The 20829-nt window shown below is 41.3% G+C and overlaps 1 long non-coding RNA gene across 1 annotated transcript in view; it reads left to right on the forward strand.

Moving 5' to 3' along the window:
* LOC109567128 (uncharacterized) overlaps window positions 1-20829 on the forward strand; it is a 223535-nt gene that overhangs the window by 194682 nt on the left and 8024 nt on the right. The window lies entirely within an intron of this gene.

The raw sequence follows: 20829 nt of genomic DNA on the forward strand, positions 1-20829 counted from the left end.
TTTATTTTTTGCATGACCTATTTCTATAGAGAAGTAAAAGTGTTAGTCACTTAGTTGTGTTCAACGCTTTGTGACCCCATGGACTGTAGTAGCCCCCTAAACCTCTCTGTCCGTGGGATTTCCTAGGCAAGAATACTGGAGTGGGTTACCATTCCCTTCTTCAAGGGATCTTCCTGACCCAAGGATTGAATCCAGGTCTGTTGCATTGCAGGACTATTTAACAAAAAAAAGATTACACCATTCTTATCAGTGAAGATTTAGACTGAAAAGTAGAGAAGAGGGACTTGTGTATTTACTGATTCTTCAGTCGAAGAACTGGGAGGTTCTATGTGGTGTTCAGACATTATCTGTTTCTGTTAAGAACCAGGCATCATCTCTCTTGTTCTTAATTGTTAAGTGTAATAATTCCCACCGTAAGAATAAGGTCATAATGGCACAATCACCCACAGTACCGTGACTCTTCGGATCCTGCTCGTATTAAAATAGTGTTGATCTGTTTGCCTCTGAAATTCTCACTTACTGTATTTATATGAAGCTGGTCCTCATTCATTGCCTATTTCAGGCATCCCACTGCATTCTCATGGCCCACAAATACCAGCTTCCAAAGTTTCTCTCCGGGAGCTGGTGATTTGACAAGCAAGCTCTGGGAGTTGGTGATGGCCAGGGAAGCCTGGCATGCTGCAGTCCATGGGCTTGCAAAGAGTCGGACATGAATGAGTGACTGAACTGAACTGAAAGTTTCTCTCAAAGGTTGTTACTTGGCTTCAGGGATTATGACCACAAATGCAAGTCATTTTAAAAGTCCACAGGAAATGTGAACAATAATTCATTTTCTGGTCATACAGAATTTATTGTCTATAAATTTGTAGCATAAACATTCAACAAATATATCTCCCAACTACATTCTCTCTTGAATTCTTAATCAGACATTAAATAATAATCACTGCATTCCTGGATCTTTTCATCTTGACCATCACTCTGCCTTTCACACATGGTCACCAGCAGGAAGGATACACAGAGGAGCCATGCGTGGAGTGAGAAAAGTGATTCCAACCAGGAAAATGTGTGCGTTATCTGACGTAAGATCAACCTGAGAGCACAGTGTCACTATATGGATGGGAAGGGCCTGTGAGTGTTGGAACAGTGAATGTTCCAGGCAGAGAGAGATGTGGCTGCCCTGGAGGACTGCCTGCCACATGATGTAGGGCCCTGGAGGCTGTGGGGTGACCATCCCAGGTGCCAGCGTGGGCAAGGAGGGGCACACCTGATAAAAGGTGTCAGCACCACTCGGCCATCATCAGTGCTATAAACCTAAGATAATACTCTAGTTGGTATGTGCAAAGAACTCACATGGACTACTCAAGCCAGAGGGTTACCCAAAGCCTGACATTGCCCTTTGCCTCATGTGAATAAGAATCTATCCTACAATGTTTTGGGGACTGTAAATTGATGCAGCCACGATGAAGAACAGTATGGAGATTCCTTTAAAACCTAGGAATAAAATAAAAAATAAAATAAAAAATAAAACCTAGGAATAAAACTACCATATGACCCAGCAATCCTACTACTGAACATATATCCTAAGAAAACCATAATTGAAAAAAGACACATGTACCCAATGTTCATTGCAGCAATATTTACAATAGCTAGGACATGGAGGCAACCTAGATGTCCATTGACAGATGAATGGATAAAGAAGCTATGGTACATTTACACAATGGAATATTACTCAGCCATGAAAAGGAATGCATTTGAGTTGGTTCTAGTGAGGTGGATTAACCTAGAGTCTATTTACAGAGTGAAGTAAGTCAGAAAGGGAAAAACAAATATGACATATTGACACATATATATAGAATCTAGAAAGATGGGACTGATGAGCCTATTTGCAAAGGAGATGCACACAGAGACAACAGACGAGGAATCAGTGGGGCAAGGAGAGGGTAGGATGAATGGAGACAGCAGGATGGAAACATATACACTGCCATATGTAAAATAGAGTGCCTTTGATATGAATAGCAGGGCCAACTGACCCATGGGGCACTAATATCAAGAATACTGTTGGAAGCCCAGAAAAGTGTTCTAATTGCTTTTACAATCACAAGAAAAAGATGAATTTTTAGGTCCAAGAAAATATTTTCATATAGAATTCCTCTTTCTATTAACATAGTCATAAAGTATCACTTTACACATTATTTTGGCGAGAGAGGGGTCCACAAAGGCTATGGTGCCCAGAACCTAGGGAAGTCATAACGTAGCCCAGTTGGCGAGCATCTCCCTAAGGGCTGGAGATGCAGCAGGGAGCCAGAGGCAGTCTTGTCTTTCATAACACATGAGAGTGCAGGAAGATGGACAAGAGCATAGAAAGTTACATCATAGAACAATATATTTTTCCAGGACTTGCCTGGTGGCCTAGTGGTTAAGAGTCCACCTTCCAGGACAGGGGATGCCAGTTCAATCCCTGGTCTGGGAACTAAGATCCCACATTCTGTGGAGCAACTTAACCCAAGAACCACAAGTAGAGAAGTCCATGAACTGCAATGAGAAGGTCTTGCCCTGAAACAAGAGAAGCCTATGTTCTGTAACTAGAGAGAAGCCCCCATGTCCTGCAATGAGAGAAAGCCTGTGCCACAGTGAAGACCCACCCCAGCTTAAATAAATATATATATTTTCTCTCAATAGAGATATGCTGGAGAACTACAAAAGGCTTAGTAACAGGGCTGGGGTCTTGTCTGTGCAAATCAGTGATGGCTGGAGATGACTACTTCATTTCACTATGCCGTGTAGCCTGTTCACCAGAGTTTTTACCTATTATCCTTGTAATTGATGCAGATGATGATCCAAGTGTATTGTAGGCAGCTATTAAAGTCAGCTACTGGTAGAGATTTAACTTTGATACTGGTTGCTTTGAAATATAAGCATCTCATCTGAAAGCATTTCTGAAATAATTGTGAAATGTGTAATAACTGTATGAATAATTTGCTACCTGGCTCTGTGTCCATGATTGCTTCCAGGTTCTTCAAAGTATCCAAATCAATGGTAATCCTAACACACCACACTGAGGCTGTGGAGACTGGAATAGACATTTCCAAGTGACAGCTGTTTAAATACCTCTGGGGCTTGTGATCTTATAACCTCTCAGCCTGGACCATAAAGCATAGCATTGCACCTTAATAAATTTCTTTTTGAAACACCCAACTGTAAAAAACAATAACAAAAACCTTTTGGTGTGTTTCTTCTTTTTTGCTATAACAGGCAAATATACATTTTGCAATATATTTATTTTATATATAATATATATGCTTATATATCATGTGATATTATTATATATGGGCTTCCCTGGTGGCTCAGACAGTAAAGTGTCTGCCTGCAATGCGGGAGACCCAGGTTCGATTCCTGGGTCAGGAATATCCCCTGGAGAAGAAAATGGCAATCCACTCCAGCACTCTTGCCTGGAAAATCCCATGGACAGAGGAGCCTGATAGGCTACAGTCCATGGGGTCACAAAGAGTCAGACACGACTGAGCTACTAGCTACTAGCTATTATTATATATAATATATATATATTAATATTATATATCGGTGATATATATATATATAATATATATAAATATTATATATCAGTGATAGTGATATAATAGTGATATTATATATTATATATATATTAATATTATCTATCAGTGATAGATACAATATATATGCCTCATTAGTTTGGGTTGTATTCAATGATACCGAATTTCCTTAAAATCATAAAAATATAATTTACTTGCATTTTATTTAATGGAAATAGGGATTCAGCTAAAGACATACTTTATTCAACAAGCAAATATTTAGTGACTGTCCATTGCTGTGCCAGGTACTAAACGAGGCATGGAGTCGGGAGACGGGATCCATAAATAAACAGCATAAGCTTCTTATCTTCAAATAACTTATAGTTTAGAGGAGAAGATGGGCAAGAAAAGCAGTGATTTCAACTCTGTCATAGTCACTTTCAGTGGCAGATGGACCCTCCAGCCAAAGTTTGGTTCAGATATTGAGACTTCTGACTACCCCCCACACAGGGAGAGGGTTGGAAAAGGTTTACCGCTCACATAATTGAGGTCTCTGAGGGGAGCAGAGCTGTTCTCTCAAGCAGATCTGAAATGCTTGAGAGAACAAGGGAAGGAGACTGGCTCCAGTTTTGATTGTGGTCGGGGGTGAGGCCAGAGTGGGAGGTCTTGCCTAGGGACAGAAACTTGCATAGTCTGAATCTCCTGCTGGTGCCAAAAGAAGAGCACCGGGCTTTCTTATCTGCTTGTCCACATGTGGGACACAAAGAGTGGGACTTAAAAGCTATCTGCAGCCAAACACCCCCAAAATGGAGCCAGACTCCTCACTCTAAATACTGTGTGATAAGAAGAGTTGTCCAAGAGGTTTACAAGGTGGGCCAACCTGAGATGAGCATGTAACCCAGCTTTGGAAGAATCAAAAGAGTTCCTGGAGCAAGGCGCTCTGGGTGAACCATGACGAATGAGAGGATGAGTGAGGATGTTTAACTATGAAGATCAGCTCAAGGCAAAGGGATATCATGCTTGAAGTGCCAAGTGGCATGTAATCCCTTCAACAGAGTAAGATTATACCATAGGGAACATGTAGAGACAGCAGTAGATGAGCTTTCAGGGTGTGAAGTTAGAGCTTCACTTTAGGCTTCCTAGGTGGCGCTAGTGGTAAAGAACTTGACTGCCCTGCAGGAGATGTAAGAGATGCTGTTTCAGTCTCTGGTTTGGGAAGATCCCCTGGAGATTTGGGAAGACCCCCCCCCCTGGAGAAGGAAATGACATCCATTCCAGTATTCCTGCCTGGGAAATCCCCTGGACAGAGGAGACTGGCGGGCTATAGTCCATAGGATCACAGAGTCGGACGTGACTATAGTGATTTAGTAGGCACTGAGATGATGGAGAATGACTGTAGGTTTTATTTAGATATGCATTTTAAAAGGTGATTCTTCACCTGCCCACGCTTTAATAAGAAGGAAAAGAGTAAAAACCATTACCAACAAGAGGTATGTCACTTGATTAGTCAATCTTCTCTTGGTAATCACAGGCTTAGCTTAAGGCTCTCGTCTCAGCGTAGTCTCAGGGTATTTCCAGGAGGGGTGTGAAGTGAAGGAAAGGGAAGAGGAGGAGAATAAGGACCTCTTGATCAGTTTTTTTCCAATTATAGAAATCATTCTGCTCTCCCAAACCATTCTGATATGTCTCCCATGGGAAGGAAATGTCTGTGGTTCAAAAAAAAAAAAAAAAAACACTTTCCTGGTGATTTGGCTCTATATTATCTTCTGACAGATGTGAGACTGGGACTATAAGGAAGTCAGACTTCCAAAGAATTGATGCCTTTGAACTACAGTGCTGGAGAAGACTCTTGAGAGGGACAGCCAGGAGATCAAACCAGTTAGTCCTAAAGGAAATCAACCCTGAAGGACTGATGCTGAAGCTCCAATATTTTGACCGCCGTATGTGAACAGCCAACTCATTGGAAAAGACCCTGATGCTGGAAAAGATTGAAGGGAAAAGGAGAAGAGGGCAACAGAGGAATAAATGGTTGGATGGAATCACCGATTCAATGGGCATGAACTTAGGCAAACTCCAGGAGATGGTGATGGACAGGGAGGGCTGGTGTACTGCAGTCCATGGAGTCACAAAGAGTTGGACACAACTTAGCAACTCAATAACAGCAACAACTTCTTCTGACACTAGAGGAAGACTGGACTGACAAAGCAAAGCTCTAAGAGTGGAGTTCAGGCTTTGGTTTAGCAGGGTCAAGGTGTTGGGTAGAGAATGGGAGCAGAGGGATGTGTCATTATCCCCTGGAGAACTCGGATTACAGAAAAGTGTGCTCCAGTGTGTTTAGGAGATCCACTTCTAATTCTTTAGAACTGTTCAATTTAGTAGATGAGAATGGGAAAAAAAGGATAAAAATAATACACAGAAAAGAGCAGTAGAGATAACTGGAACTTGCCAGAAGGAGCGAGACTCAGACCAGAAGCTAACTGCCGAGGCATCCATCACACTAGACCCTCTCTATCCTATTGACCTGAGCACTAAGGACTCACCCTTCAGAACACTGGAGAATGGAAGACAAATACGAATCAGATGTTTGTGATAGGTAGTCACAGCTGCCTAAGCAGATCCCCTAGAGACTGCTCAGCCTGTGGCCTTTGGGTGTCTGTCTCTGTTTCAGGTAGCTCTCCTGGAAATTCTTGCATGGCCCTGGAATCTGCTGCTATCCAACTATGGGCTCTATGCTGCTGGAGGCCAGAGGAAAGAGTAATAGAAGTGGAGCTGGTCTGCTGAGCAAAGGCTCTCTCTCTCTCTCTTTTTTTTTTTTATGTGAAGCAGGAGAGTGGGGGGGGGAGGGGAGATTTGATTAAAGGAAGAAAACCTTCTGTGACCAGGGCAACCAGAAGGCCCCCAAAAACCTGTGGGAGTTTTGGGGGAGAGGAATGGAGTAGTCCTGTAGATTTGTTACATCAAGATGTTAATGTTTTTAATCAAGGTTCCTAGGTGACCCTTAGGCAATTAACTCATGGTCCAGTTCTCCCATTATTCGTCTTCAGCTGATTCTTCTCTTTGTACAATCTCTTTTCCCATCAAAGACTACTGAATTTGAGAAGTGGTTATGAGCTGCTACATTCAGCATTCATTTGATCCTAGTGCTTAATTTGTTTCTTTCTCTTTTAGAGCTGATTGAAAAAAAGGAGGAAGTTATTTCAATCAAGGATTTATCCTCTTGAGAGAAAAGGGAATCATTTAAATACATGGTGCATGGTACTTCTAAAACCAGGGCATGTAGCCTAATAAAATAATCCTGACCATATGAATGAACCCACATTTCTTTTTTATTTCCAGGTGTGCTCAACTGGAACTGATACAGTTGTATAGATCAATGTTCATTCAAGTGATTATAGAAAAATGGTTATAAAGGTACTGTTTTAGCAAGTTAACATTTCAAGGGCATAATTACAAATGCCTTAATAATAAAGGCATCTTTAGGATCACATGAATTTAAGAACAAGGCAAACCGACAGTTTATAGTTCACCTTACAGGTTGATAGCAAACCAGCTTTGAACTGAACATAAAAGTTTTAGAGAGAAAAATAGATGGGGAGGTATTTAATAACATGGCATTTAAGCAGAAGACATGTTTTGTAGCTCAACTTGCTGTTTAACTTTATGCTTAAAATATTTCATAGTGTACTCTCCATTCCCATCCAGGACTATTTAAATTTTTACTTGCCAATTAGTTTGTAGAAGATTGGTTCATGAAGAGACAAGGTCAGTGGCATATTATCTATGAGTCACCAGGGCTAGCAAGTTTCATTAATGAAAAGGGGGACTCTGGATATAACCAGCATAAAGCTACTCAAAATTCACAGAAAATAGTATGTATTTATTGAACAGGACTGTCAAAAGCACAGACTTTGCCCTCTACACTGGATTTATGATGTCAGGAACTTCCGCTGAATTTCTAAGTGTTAAATTTTCTAAAGGCAAAGATACCTGGGCTCAGTGGAAATGCTTAGAATTAGGAAAAAAAAAAAAAAAACACCTCTGTGACTATCGACTGCTCTCTCTCCAGCATTTCTCAGGCACATGGTGGCTAACCTACTGGCTTCCAGGTGGATCCCTGACGATGGCTTGCTTTACAGCTCTTTGATCTTGCCAACCACAGAGCAAAATGGGAGGGAGGGGTGAAGAATGAATCTTCCTGGTGAGAGGTGTCCTATTTTTCATGACATTGCTCCATGTGTTTTAAATACTTTTTCTAGGAACAGTAATCAATTTGCACACATGTATGCAGACTGCTTCAACTGTCTTCCCTATTGCTAATAGAGATTTATGAGTTAGCTTTTCTAAGCCCGGGAAAGAAGTTGGAGCTACATCTTAGAAAGGAACCTGGGAACAGATGAGAACTTTGAAAGCCTTAGCACCTGACTATATATAATCTGTCTCTCCTGTATGCTCTCTTCCTGGATGAAAAAATTAGTGACGTGTGAACCATTTCTCATTGTTAAATAGATGCATCAGATTTAAAATTACTTTAACCAATGAAGGAAATTGAATTGGGACACAGAATTGGGTCTGAGGAGAATTGGGTTCCATGTCAGCAACCAGATTTGGGTCAGTTATAGCTGATAAAAATTTACCAGATCATGACCATTTCCTCAATAATTCCAAATATATTAATGTTAGGGTGTTCTTGGTTGTGCTCTTCAAGTCATCTGACTAATTAGTTTGATCATTCCAAAGACTGAAATCCCAAGTGTCTGAAATTCAGGTGTCTGGAATATGGTCAATGAAATTTATAAAAATAATAAAGTCACTGCCATTTAGTGAAAATATTATTAATCCTCATAATAAAAATGTCCTTTAATCACATTGAAATATATTGCATTTTGGCCTGTAGCCTGTTTTAAGTTTGATATATTTATGTAACATAAATAGAAACTAAATTAATAATTAGTCAATGAAATAGTGCACACCTGGTAATAAATATAATTTTATTTTTCAGAGTAGTTAAATCAGTACTCTTATTTAGTAGTTTGTCTTTTATTAATGTTGCCATAATTTTTTCCTATTTTTAACCTTTCTCCTGTATGTTTGCTCCATTGTGTCCTATTTTTTGAGACCCCATGGACTGTAGCCCTCCAAGACCTTCTTGTTCTTATTCATGGGAGTTCCCAGGCAAGAATACTGGAGTGGGTTGCCATTTCCTCCTCCAGATCTTCCCAAACCAGGAATCGAACCCTTGTTTCCTGTGTCTTCTGCATTGTAAGTGGTTTCTTTACCTGCTGAGTCATTGGGAAGTCTAACCTTACCTCTTTTCTCACTCTAAATACTGTTTCTTCCAGTATTCGAAAAGTGTGAATATTCTGAAAGTCTCTAGTCCAGGTATCTTCAGATAAAAAATACCATTTTTCCCAGCTGGCGTGCTAAAATAGGGGATCTTTCTGACCCAGGGATCAAACACACGTCTCTTTTGTCTCTTATGTTTCCTGCATTGGCAAGCAGGTTCTTTAGTACCACCTGGGAAGCCCAATATATTGCTACTATAGTAGCAGTGCTATTTAAAGTTTTGTGATTTCAGTGATGCACATTTTGCTGTTTACTTCTCTTACTTATCTGCTCAAGAGTAGGGACTATGACGTCTGATCTCTTGAGTGTGGTTCATGAAGCTGAGTTGGTACTATTTCCGCTTCAGGTCATACCAACTTCAAGCAAGAATGCTAATCTTTCCTGCTGCACTGCTGCTGCTAAGTCGCTTCAGTCATGTCCGACTCTGTGCGACCCCATAGACGGCAGCCCACCAGGCTCCTCTGTCCCTGGGATTCTCCAGGCAAGAACACTGGAGTGGGTTGCCATTTCCTTCTCCAATGCATGAAAGTGAAAAGTGAAAGTGAAGTCACTCAGTCGTGTCTGACTCCTAGCGACCCCATGGACTGCAGCCCACCAGGCTCCTCCGTCCATGGGATTTGCCAGGCAAGAGTACTGGAGTGGGGTGCCATTGCCTTCTCCAAGTCTTTCCTAGGTTTCTCAAAGGAAGGACCTCCCTGTGTTCCTCTGGTGTAATAACAAAGAAGCAAAGCAGTATAAACTTGTGCACTGGACATAAACTTTTTTTAGTGATTTAACAAGATATATAGACTATGGTTTCTGGTATCAGAAACCATAAACTAGATGTTCATCCTTCTGATGATACATATAGCCTAATATTTGCCACTGAATTATGAAAATGAGGGATTTGATAGTTAATAAAAGAATCTGTCTGCAATGCAGGAGACCCGGGTTCAATCCCCGGGTCGGGAAGATCCCTTGGAGATGGGAATGGCTACTCACATTAGTATTCTTGCCTGGAGAATCCCATGGACAGAGAAGCCTGGTGGGCTACAGTCCATGGGGTCACAAAGAGTTGGACGTGACTCAGCGACTAATACTTTCATTTCACTTTGGGGTTCCTAGGTGGTGCTAGTGGTAAAGAATCGCCCCCCCACCAACTCCTCAACCCCCACCCCCACCCCCACACAACAATGCAGTATATGCAAGAGATGCAGGTTTCATCCCTGGGTCAGGAAGATCCTCTGGAGAAGGACATGGCAACCCACTCTAGTATTCTTGTCTGGAGAATCCCATGGACAGAGGAGCCTGGCGGGCTGCAGTTTATAGTGTTGCACAGAGTTGGACACGACTTAAGTTACTTAGCATGTATGCATGAAATGACACAGTCTTAACGGACTTGCCCTTTTAATCTTCCCTGTAAGCAGAAAAGAGAGAGGCATCAAATAATATTTTATGTTGCTCATGTACTTTGTGGGTCAGGGATTCAGAAGGGGCTCAGCAGAGACAGCTTGTTTTTGCTTCAGGGTGTCTGAGGTCTCAGCCAGGGAGGGAGATTTGAATACCTGAGCATGAGTCAGACTGCTGGAGGCTACATTCATCTGGAGACTTCTCTGCTTATAGGTCTGGCACCTGGACTGAGATGACTTGAAGGCTTGGCTCAGAGTTTTCTACCAACCAGATCCTAGCACATGGGCTTTTCATGTGACTTGAGCTTACTTGCAGCACGGTGGCCACCAGGAAACTTCTGCTGTGGTGGCTCTGGGCTTATGAATGTATTTTCCAGCAAAAAGAAAAGATGGAAGGCACATGACCTTCTGTGACAAAGCCCTGGAAGTCACTTCTGCTTATTCTGTTGGTCAATCCTGTCAGAAAGTCACCCGAATTCAAGTGGCGAAGAACAGACCTCATACCTTGGTGGTGTTGACAGGGCATGGGAGGGGAAATCAAAGAATTCCAGTCATACTTTATTTATTTTTTAAAATTTTTTAAAAAATATTTTTAACACCAAAAACATTTAATATTGGGGTATAGCCGATTAACAATGTTGTGGTAGTTTCAGGTGAATATGTACGGCTGAGTCCTTTTGCTGTCCAGCCATGCTTTAAAACAGCCTGAGGAGGAATGGCTTTCCTCTGACAAAGCTTTGTTCAAGTATTGTGGATAAGGCTCAGATTGGTTACTCCTTGTTTCCCTGTGGACTCTATTTCATGTTCATTAAGTTCTTTTAACTCACAACATTGTGTTGATTTGAGTGAATTAGGATCTGGAGGATAGAAAAGAACTCAAACTTTGGTTTCTGTGATAAGTATTGATTAACATTAGAAAAATAGATTTATAAATATCTAAGTAGCCAATGGGGCTTCCCTGATAGCTCAGTGGTAAAGAATCTGCCTGCAGTGCAGGAGATGCACGAGACTCCGGTTTGATCCTTGAGTGGGGAAGATCCCTTGGAGGCATGGCAACCCACTCCAGTATTCTGGCCTGGAGAATCTAAAGGACAGAGGAGCCTGGAAGGCTATAGTCCATGAGGTCGCAAAGCATCCAACACTTTTACGGGAAGATGTGGGACATTCCTAGGAAAGGGATACAGTCTTCGTTCTTAAATAAATTTACCATCTTATGTGAAAGGTAGACAAGCAGAGGTACCTTCTCAAACATGTACAGCTGCTGAAAAAATGTGTAAAACTCCCCTTGGTGTGTAAACACAGAACTAGGTATAGCCATTCTTACTAGGCAGCTGAGCCAGAAGGCATGAAAGATTGGAGCCAGGTGCTGTTAACAAGGAATGCTCAGTGAGGAAGGTGAATCTCAAGGGGAGGAATCGAGTTCCATGGTGATGAGGTAAAGAAATCACAGTAGGAAGAAGATCCAGAGGTCTCTCAGAAAGGCTGAGGTATTTTGAAAGTCCATTTTCAGAGATGTGTGCTTCTTGACCAAATTGAACCTTTGAGTCTAATTCTAACTGCTTGGAAATATTTCCTGGGTAATATATTCCCTTCCACCACCCCACAGCTTCTTCCAGCTACCAAGCCATAGATTTCATCAGAGCAAGGCTCGTTTTTTCGCTAGCCTTGGTATATTCTGCAGGATCCAGGATGTACTAGATACATTTTAATGGAACTGGGTTACCTTGAGCAGGCCCAGCCCTTGACATCTCCTGACCAGCTCACACCTTTTTAGGCCTCTATTTCCTGAGTTCCCCAGAAGTGCCCTGGGGATATTCTTAGACCTGTTTTAAAATCTGAAGCCTTTGCATAAAACAATACTGTCTCTTTGAAAGTCTACACAGCTGTTTTTATTGAGCAGTCATATTATGCTGGTTATGCTTTATTATTTTGGAGGCATATCAATCCTTGTTGAATGAGCCCAGGGCCTAAGCCAAACTTTTCAGAAAAAGCAGAAAAATAGAAAGTACAAATGGATATTATTTTTTCCCTGCTGGAAGGAAGAAACTGAAAGTCATATCTGCTTTCAAAATATTCATGAGAATTTGTAAAAAAAAAAAAAAAAAAGCCCCATCCAGGGTGTAGAATTATTTTTTCCTCTCCCCACCTAATTCATTTTTGGTTTTAACATTTTCTTTTCTCATTTCCTATGGAAACAATTCTAGGTTTCAAGACCTGCTGCTGCTTCTTCTGCAAATGCCTTCCATACATTTCACATCCAAGGGTTTTAGTCATGGTCACAAGGCAAAGGAAATGAAAATGCACCCATCACACTGGTTCACAGGCAGGACTAGCCCACAGAAGTCCCACTGGTTGGCCAAGGCTGGTTCAAGACTCTTTTTGCCAAGATGTTGCTGCTGCTACTAATCCTTTGGTGGTTCCTTGGAATAAAGCCCAGAAAGGACAAGTTAGTTTGGGCCATGGTGGGGTTATCAGAAAAGCCCCAACACCAAAGACTCTAACCCTGATACTTGTGATCCTTACAATGGAGTTAAAACAAAACAGAAAATGATCCTGTTCTTGTAATCTTAGCTCTGCCCAGGTCACCATCTTGCCTGGCTGGTTTTGTTGATGGCAGCATAACGTGACTCAGATTCTAAAGGTGGAACTGTCTCCAGGACCGGGGAGTGGTGGATTATATAACCAACCCGGGGTAGTGTCAGGTTTATCAGAGGCTGATAGCTAACAGCTTACAGCTACTTGCCTTTGCCAGAAACATTCAGAGAGATCTTGTTTTTCTTTGTAAGGCAGAGTAAAAGGGTTCAAAATTCTACAGACTCAAATGAACACATGGTTTATGAAGATTTATTTTCCATGTAGAATATATGGTTCATTTAAAAACACATTCCTTAATAATCTCTTTTCCAGCTGTGCATCTATTCTTTGTCAAGGCTGGTGGATGGTGCAGGAAACAATATGTGTAATAAAACCCCTAGAATGCTGAGAATCAGTGGGGAGATAAAGGATCCATGTTTGGTGAATTAACAAGCAAAAAGTGATTCTAAGTAATGCAACCTAGACACACACAGGCAAAAGAAGACAAGGTGTCAAATATATAAACAGCAAAAAAAAATTTCATTTTATTAAGTAATAATAAAATCATTTATTTGCAATACAGAGAAACACCAAACAATTTAGTAATCAACAGTTAGGACTGAGATGTTTCGTTCTGTGACTCCCTCTGGAAAGGATCTGGGGTTCAGATTATGTCTAAAAGGCAGCAGGTTATTAAAAGTGATTTTCATTCTTTATCCCACCTCAACCCACTTATCTGTGTTATTGCTTAAGAGTGTTACAGACAAAGGTAAAGTAGGAGAGAGAGGAAAGAATAGCTTATAAAGGGGAATTTGCCCAGATCTAGTCTCAAAGAGTCCAGAAGATCTTGCATTTATCCAGGTTTTTCACTAAGTCAAAGAACTCTGGGAAGTCTAATCTAGATGCAGGCACAAGTGAAAATCTAAAGTGACCTGGAGTCCTTATTTATCTGCACTTTCCTCTTGGCAAAGGGCCAGAGTCAGTCCTATGCATGTTTTCGAGATTATATGCATGTAGGGAATAATTGAGTTATACATTATAAAAATGATTTTGACCTTAAGGAAAACCCTGTATTATGTTATTATGAATAATAATGATATATAAGTAGAGCATCATGACTTTTTAAAACATTATCACCGCTATTATTTTAATTGATCAAGCCAAACAATTTTTCAAAGTAAAGAACACATTATCCCCATTTCATGGAGCAATTCATGGAGGTTCTAAAAGGATAAATAATGTATGCAAGATAAATTAGAAAGTGAGTAACCCAAAACTCTTTCCATTTAAGGACTTTTGTGACTCCCTAAAATGTGTTCCTTAAAACACTACCCGTGTTTTTTTGTTGACCTTCGGTCACTAAGTTACATCCGACTGTTTGCAACCCTATGGACTGCAGCACATCAGGCTTCCGTGTGCTTCACTATCTCCAGAGTTTGCTCAAATTCATGTCCATTGAGTTGGTTTTGCCACCCACACATCTCATCCTTTGTTGCCCCCTTCTCCTCCTGCCCTCAATCTTTCCCAGCATCAGGGTGTTTTCCAATAGTCAACTCTTCTCATCAGGTGGCCAAAGTATTGGAGTTTCAGCTTCAGCCTCAGCATCAGTCCTTCCAATAAATATTCAGGACTGATTTCCTTTAGGATTGACTGGTTTGATCTCCTTGCTGTCCAAGGGACTCTAAAGAGTCTTTTCCAGGACCACACTTCAAAATCATCAATTCTTCAGTGCTCAGCCTTCTTTCTGGTCCAACTCTCACACTGTAAATGACTGGGAAAAATCATAGCTTTGACTATACGGACTTGTGTTGGCAAAGTGACGTCTCTGCCTTTTAATATGCTTGGTAGGTTTGTCATAGCTTTTCCTCCATGTTAGGCAGCATAATGGCCCTTCAAAGATTTCCATATCCTGATCCCTGGATCCTGTGAATATGTCACTTTTCATTGAAAGAGTATTTAGTATTGCAGGTGGAATTAGGGTTGCTAATCAGCTGATCTGAAAATAGGGAAATTATCATGGACTATCTGAGTGGACCCAGTGAAATCACAGAGGTCCTTCAAAGTGGAAGTGGAAGGCAGAAGAGAAGGTCAGAGTGATATAACATGAGAAGGACTTGATCTGCTGCTGATGGCTATGACAATGGAGAAAAGAGACATGCACTGGGGAATTCAGATGTCTCTGGAAGCTGGAAACAAGTTATGGAATATGCTTTCTCCTAAAGCCTCCACAAAGGAATCCTGACACCCTGATTTTAGCCCAGCGAGACCTGTATCAGACGCCTAACCTACAGAACTGTCAGGACATATTTTTAGGTTATTTTTTGTAAAATTTTATTTATTTATTTATTTTGGCCAAAAGGAATGTGGGACCTTAATGCCCTGACCAGGGGTTGAACTCAAGCCCCCCTGCATTGGAAGCATAGAGTCTTAACCACCGGACTGCCAGGGAAGCCCCTATTTGTGCTGTTTTAAGCCACTCACTTTGTAGTTATTTGTTACAGCAGCAATAGTGTATTAATCCACGAGTGCCATCACATGTTTTATTAAGAAAGCATTTCTAAGACAATGGTATGCTCCTAAAAGTTTAAGAACCAGATCTCCAAGAAAAATAAACAATTAACCTCTTCAGTTCAGTTCAGTCACTGAGTCCTGTCCGACTCTTTGTGACCCCATGAATTGCAGCACGCCAGGCCTCCCTGTCCATCACCAACTCCTGGAGTTCACTCAAACTCATGTGCATTGAGTCGGTGATGCCATCCAGCCATCTCATCCTCTGTTGTCCCCTTCTCCTCCTGCCCACAATCCTTTCCAGCATCAGGATCTTTTCCAATGAGTCAACTCTTCCCATGAGGTGGCCAAAGTACTGGAGTTTCAGCTTCAGTATCAGTCCTTCCAATGAACACCCAGGACTTATCTCCTTTAGGATGGACTGGTTGGATTTCCTTGCAGTCCAAGGGACTCTCAAGAGTCTTCTCCAACACCACAGTTCAAAAGCATCAATTCTTTGGTGCTCAGCTGTCTTCACAGCCCAACTTTCACATCCAAATGTGACCACTGGAAAAACCATAGCCTTGACTAGATGGACCTTTGTTGGCAAAGTAATGTCTCTGGTTTTTAATATGCTACCTAGGTTGGTCATAACTTTCCTTCCAAGGAGTAAGCATCTTTTAATTTCATGGCTGCAGTCACCATCTGCAGTGATTTTGGAGCCCCAAGAAATAAAGTCTGACACCGTTTCCACTGTTCCCACTGTTTCCCCATCTATTTGCCATGAAGTGATGGGACCAGAAGCCATGATCTTTGTTTTCTGAATGTTGAACTTTAAGCCAACTTTTTCACTCTCCTCTTTCACTTTCATCAAGAGGCTTTTGAGTTCCTCTTCACTTTTCTGCCATAAGAATGGTGTCATCTGCATATCTGAGGTTACTGATATTTCTCCCAGCAATCTTGATTCCAGTTTGTGCTTCTTACAGCCCAGTGTTTCTCATGATGTACTCTGCATATAAGTTAAATAAGCAGGGTGATGATATACAGCCTTGACGTACTCCTTTTCCTATTTGGAACCAGTCTGTTGTTCCATGTCCAGTTCTAACTGTTGCTTCCTGACCTGCATATAGGTTTCTCAAGAGGCAGGTCAGGTGGTATGGTATTCCCATCTCCTTCAGAATTTTCCACAGTTTGTTGTGATCCACGCACAGTCAAAGGCTTTGGCATAGTCAATAAAGCAGAAATAGATGGTTTTCTGGAACTCTCTTGCTTTATCCATGATCCAGTGGATGTTGGCAATTTGATCTCTGGTTCCTCTGCCTTTTCTAAAACCAGCTTGAACATCTCGAAGTTCACTGTTCATGTATTGCTGAAGCCTGGCTTGGAGCGAGAATTTTGAGCGTTACTTTACTAGTGTGTGAGATGTGTGCAATTGTGTGGTAGTTTGAGCATTCTTTGGAGTTGCCTTTCTTTAGTGCTGTCAATTTCTATGTTGTAAATGTTCCCAGCATGGCTGCACTCAAACTCCCAGTTCTATCTGAGTTGCAAAGAGTAGCCTACAATCTCTCATTAGCTGGTACTGGCCAGCTGCAAGAGGCTACTGAAATATGTTTAAGAAACTACACACTTAACCCTTTTCACTTTGCACATTCGATTTATTAGAGGTAGCTCTTCAGATAAGACGTCTGCTTATTTCTACTTAACCCAGCATTCCAAACTTATGTGACAACATTCTTTCTCCAGAATGGTAGAACTTAAGTGGAAACTTGGAAAGTTGTTGATGACCTATTAGCCACTAGGTCTGCTGCTACTGCTGCTAAGTCGCTTCAGTCGTGTCCGACTCTGTGTGACCCCATAAGACGGCAGCCCACCAGGCTCCCCCATCCCTGGGATTCTCCAGGCAAGAACACTGGAGTGGGTTGCCATTTCCTTCTCCAATGCATGAAAGTGAAAAGTGAAAGTGAAGTCGCTCAGTCGTGTCCGACTCCTAGTGACCCCATAGACTGCAGCCTGCCAGGCTCCTCTGCCCATGGGATTTTCCAGGCAAGAGTACTGGAGTGGGTTGCCATTGCTTTCTCCAACTATATCTACTATCTCCTAACTTAGATTTTTTTAAGCTCTACCAAAACATTTACCAAATTCATGAATGCCTTTTATTTTCCCTTATTATCTATCTCATAATATTTGGGGCATATAAGTCTAGGGGTAATAATGTGGGAGAAACAGAAGTAAGGTATTTGTGGCTAACTCTCATCACTGACTGCCCACTTTGCAGGATTAGGCAAGTAGCAGCAAGCAGCTGATGAAAAAATGATCTCTATTGACATCACAGATTACTGACTGAGGATCTCTTCTCTTCTACCATGATCAATCCAAGTTGTCAACTGAGTGAGGGTCACCGTGCATCAAAGAGACCAGCTTTTGAGCCCTGGGTGTTAGTGTAATAGGATAAATGACATTTGCCCTGTGACTACTACTTGGTATAATTCCCTCTCCTGGGCTTTTCAGAAGCTTGGGGGAATCTTTTGATAATGATTTAATTTTTCTCCTGAGCTTGTTAACTCTGCTTATTAGCGGCATAGGGGTAGGGGTTGGGGTGCTTTAATCTTGCTAATTAACTGCATTTCTGTCTCTTCCTGTTTAGATAATTTCTCTTGGATGACTCAGTCTCTTTAGGGTAAATGTTCAGTCTTTCGGATTTATCAACCATCTCCCTGCCCTTCCCCAAGATGGTGTCGTATGTCTCAGGGTCGGGGGCCGGGGGGAGATCCTGTAATCCTGTGGTAGCAGCAAGTGGAGCGTCTATGAATGCAGGTCCTTGTTCTGTGTGCAGATCTGGGGCTCTGTGGTGAGGAAGTTCATCTGTGCGGCCCCCCTGGGGTCTGCTGACAAGTTCTGGCTCCACGCAGCCTCTGGGGAGGTCATGTTGATATCCACACCTGACGGGGGTGGGCCTGGCCGCTTGCTTGCAGTCTCAAGGCTCCATGCTCTGCTGCCCTCACTTCCAACCCAGACTTCCTCCAGCCTTCTCGACACTTCTGTGTGCTCTATTTGCTGCTTACAGGATCCAGGCATGTCCCATGTTGAAAAGTGCCACTTCAGGCTCTCAAGGGACGTCTCTCCAATAGCAGCATTGTCGTGTGAGTGGCATGTTGGACCAGACACAGAGACAAATCCATCAAATTCAGTCAAATTCGTCATCCTTCCAATTATACCAGAGAAAGTAGATCATTGACTCGTATTCTCAGATCTTCCAAGATATTGGAGGGTGCGAGGCAGGACTAAGGAATCGGGTTCTGCCATCATTGCCTAAGGCTTCTCTCGTTTTCACACTCTGCCATGCTCATCAAGTGACTCTGCATTGCACTTTCTTTCCAATTGAAATATATCTTAGGCTACATCTATTTCAATAAGCCTCATTTCTTAGCCTTCCTGGGTACTAACATATCCTTTCTTTACAAGGGAAGAAACTCTATGCAGTGGGGACTTCCCTGACAGTCCAGTGGTTAAGACTCTGCACTTCCATTGCAGGGGCCTCGGGTTCCGTCTCTGGTCAGGGAACTAAGATCCTGCATGCCACACAGCATGGCCAATAAGTAAATCCATAAATAAAATATGCATACCTAGGTGTGGTTTTTTCCCTTTAAGGAATCATGGAAAAACTAGGAAGTAAGGATTACCTAGGAGGAAAATACACTGACTTAATATCTTGGCTATTCCCTTTGTACCTTCCAATAGAACTGTGCTAATGTAGACATATAGATCCCACTGACACGCATTATGATATCACTTGAGAATTTCAGTAAATCTCAATTGAATTTTATACCTAATTGTGTGCATTCATTTGATGAATCCCTGGGAGCTAAAGTAGTATGATCCTTGTGGACACCAGTATTCATAAGATACTTTTAATAGACTCAGAAGATTAGACTCAGAAGAAAGAATGCTTTAGTTCCCAGATGAAAGGATTCCCCCAACATTCCTTTAGTAATTTGTATTTTGCTCTATTAGCACATATTATACCATGTTGTAATTAGTTGTTTCCATTTCTTCTTTCTCCTCTTCCAGCATCTCTCCATATGTATGTTAACCACACAGGACTACAAGAGGCAGAATCTTTTGACATTGATGTGTCTGTATCTTTCACATGTGTATCTCAGGTATTTGCCTGAAACACAGTAACTACTCAGTCTATGAATGGGTCAAGGGGTTTGCTAAGTACACTTTTAGCAAATAAGCAGCAGAGAAAAGAAACTTGTTTCATTATCAGTGTCAGGGCTCTGGTGCAGGCATGTTACTCAGCACAAACACCAACTCATGAGAAGTACATCATTGCAGGTTGAAAACTTCACTTGAAATAATTTTCATCAAGTTTGACAATGTACATTGTGTGAAAATGAAATATCCAACCAATATGGACATGCTGCTGCTGCTGCTAAGTTGCTTTAGTCGTGTCTGACTCTGTGCGACCCCATAGATGGCAGCCCACCAGGCTCCTCTGTCCCTGGGATTCTCCGGGCAAGAATAGTGAAGTGGGTTGCCATTTCCTTCTCCAATATGAACATGGGCTCTACAGTAATATTTTTATGACAAAATAAGCATAGTTGGAATAAGCAGAGGGTATCTAGATATTTCCTATCATCATTATTGTTATTGCTGTTGTTATTACTAGAGTGTACTGCTATTATCTCATTCAGTGGTAAGGAATCCACCTGCCAATGCAGGAGATGCAGATTTTATCCCTGGGTTGGGAAGATCTCCTGGAGAAGGAAATGGCAACCCATTCCATATTCTTGCCTGGGAAATCCCATAGATAGAGGAATCTGGTAGGCTATAATCCTTGAGGCTGAAAAACAGTCAGACATGACTAAGTGACTAGATAACAACAACAATAAATTACTGCAAAGGGTACTGCTATTAGCTCCAGTCAATAGCTCTTCTTTTTAAAATTTAAACCATTTTAAATTAAAAATTAATGCCTATTTATTGTAGAAAAATTTGGAAAGCACAGGTAGATTACAAAAGATAATTTACTGTGAAGATAATCACCATTAATAGTTCAATCTACCTATTTCTTTTAAAAATGACATCAAGTTGTATTTACTGTTTTGCATAGTGCTTTTGGTTTGACTTAATATTATTTTGACATCTCATATATTTTTCTTTTTCTATTCTAAATGCTAAATCTTACTGACTTCAATATATCTTCTTTCAATTTTTATGCAGTATTAGAATGTTTTTTTTTTCCCCCTCCTGGTAAAGAAAGAATTTGGTTTTATTTAGGAGAGTTTTCTTTCCACTATATTCAAGCAATCTGTGGTGTTTTTAGGGGTTCCTTCTTTTTAAACATGAGAAATGATTTTTATTGGGCTATGCATTTGGTTCGTGAATTATGCCCTGGGCCTGGCTTTGAGTCATAGGCTCAATCATAATTGTAAGAGAGACCCACATTCTGCCATTAGATTATCTTAATACTGTGGGAACATGTT

The sequence above is a fragment of the Bos indicus genome, chromosome 12, assembly GCF_029378745.1.
Source record: "Bos indicus isolate NIAB-ARS_2022 breed Sahiwal x Tharparkar chromosome 12, NIAB-ARS_B.indTharparkar_mat_pri_1.0, whole genome shotgun sequence".
Taxonomy (NCBI): domain Eukaryota; kingdom Metazoa; phylum Chordata; class Mammalia; order Artiodactyla; family Bovidae; genus Bos; species Bos indicus.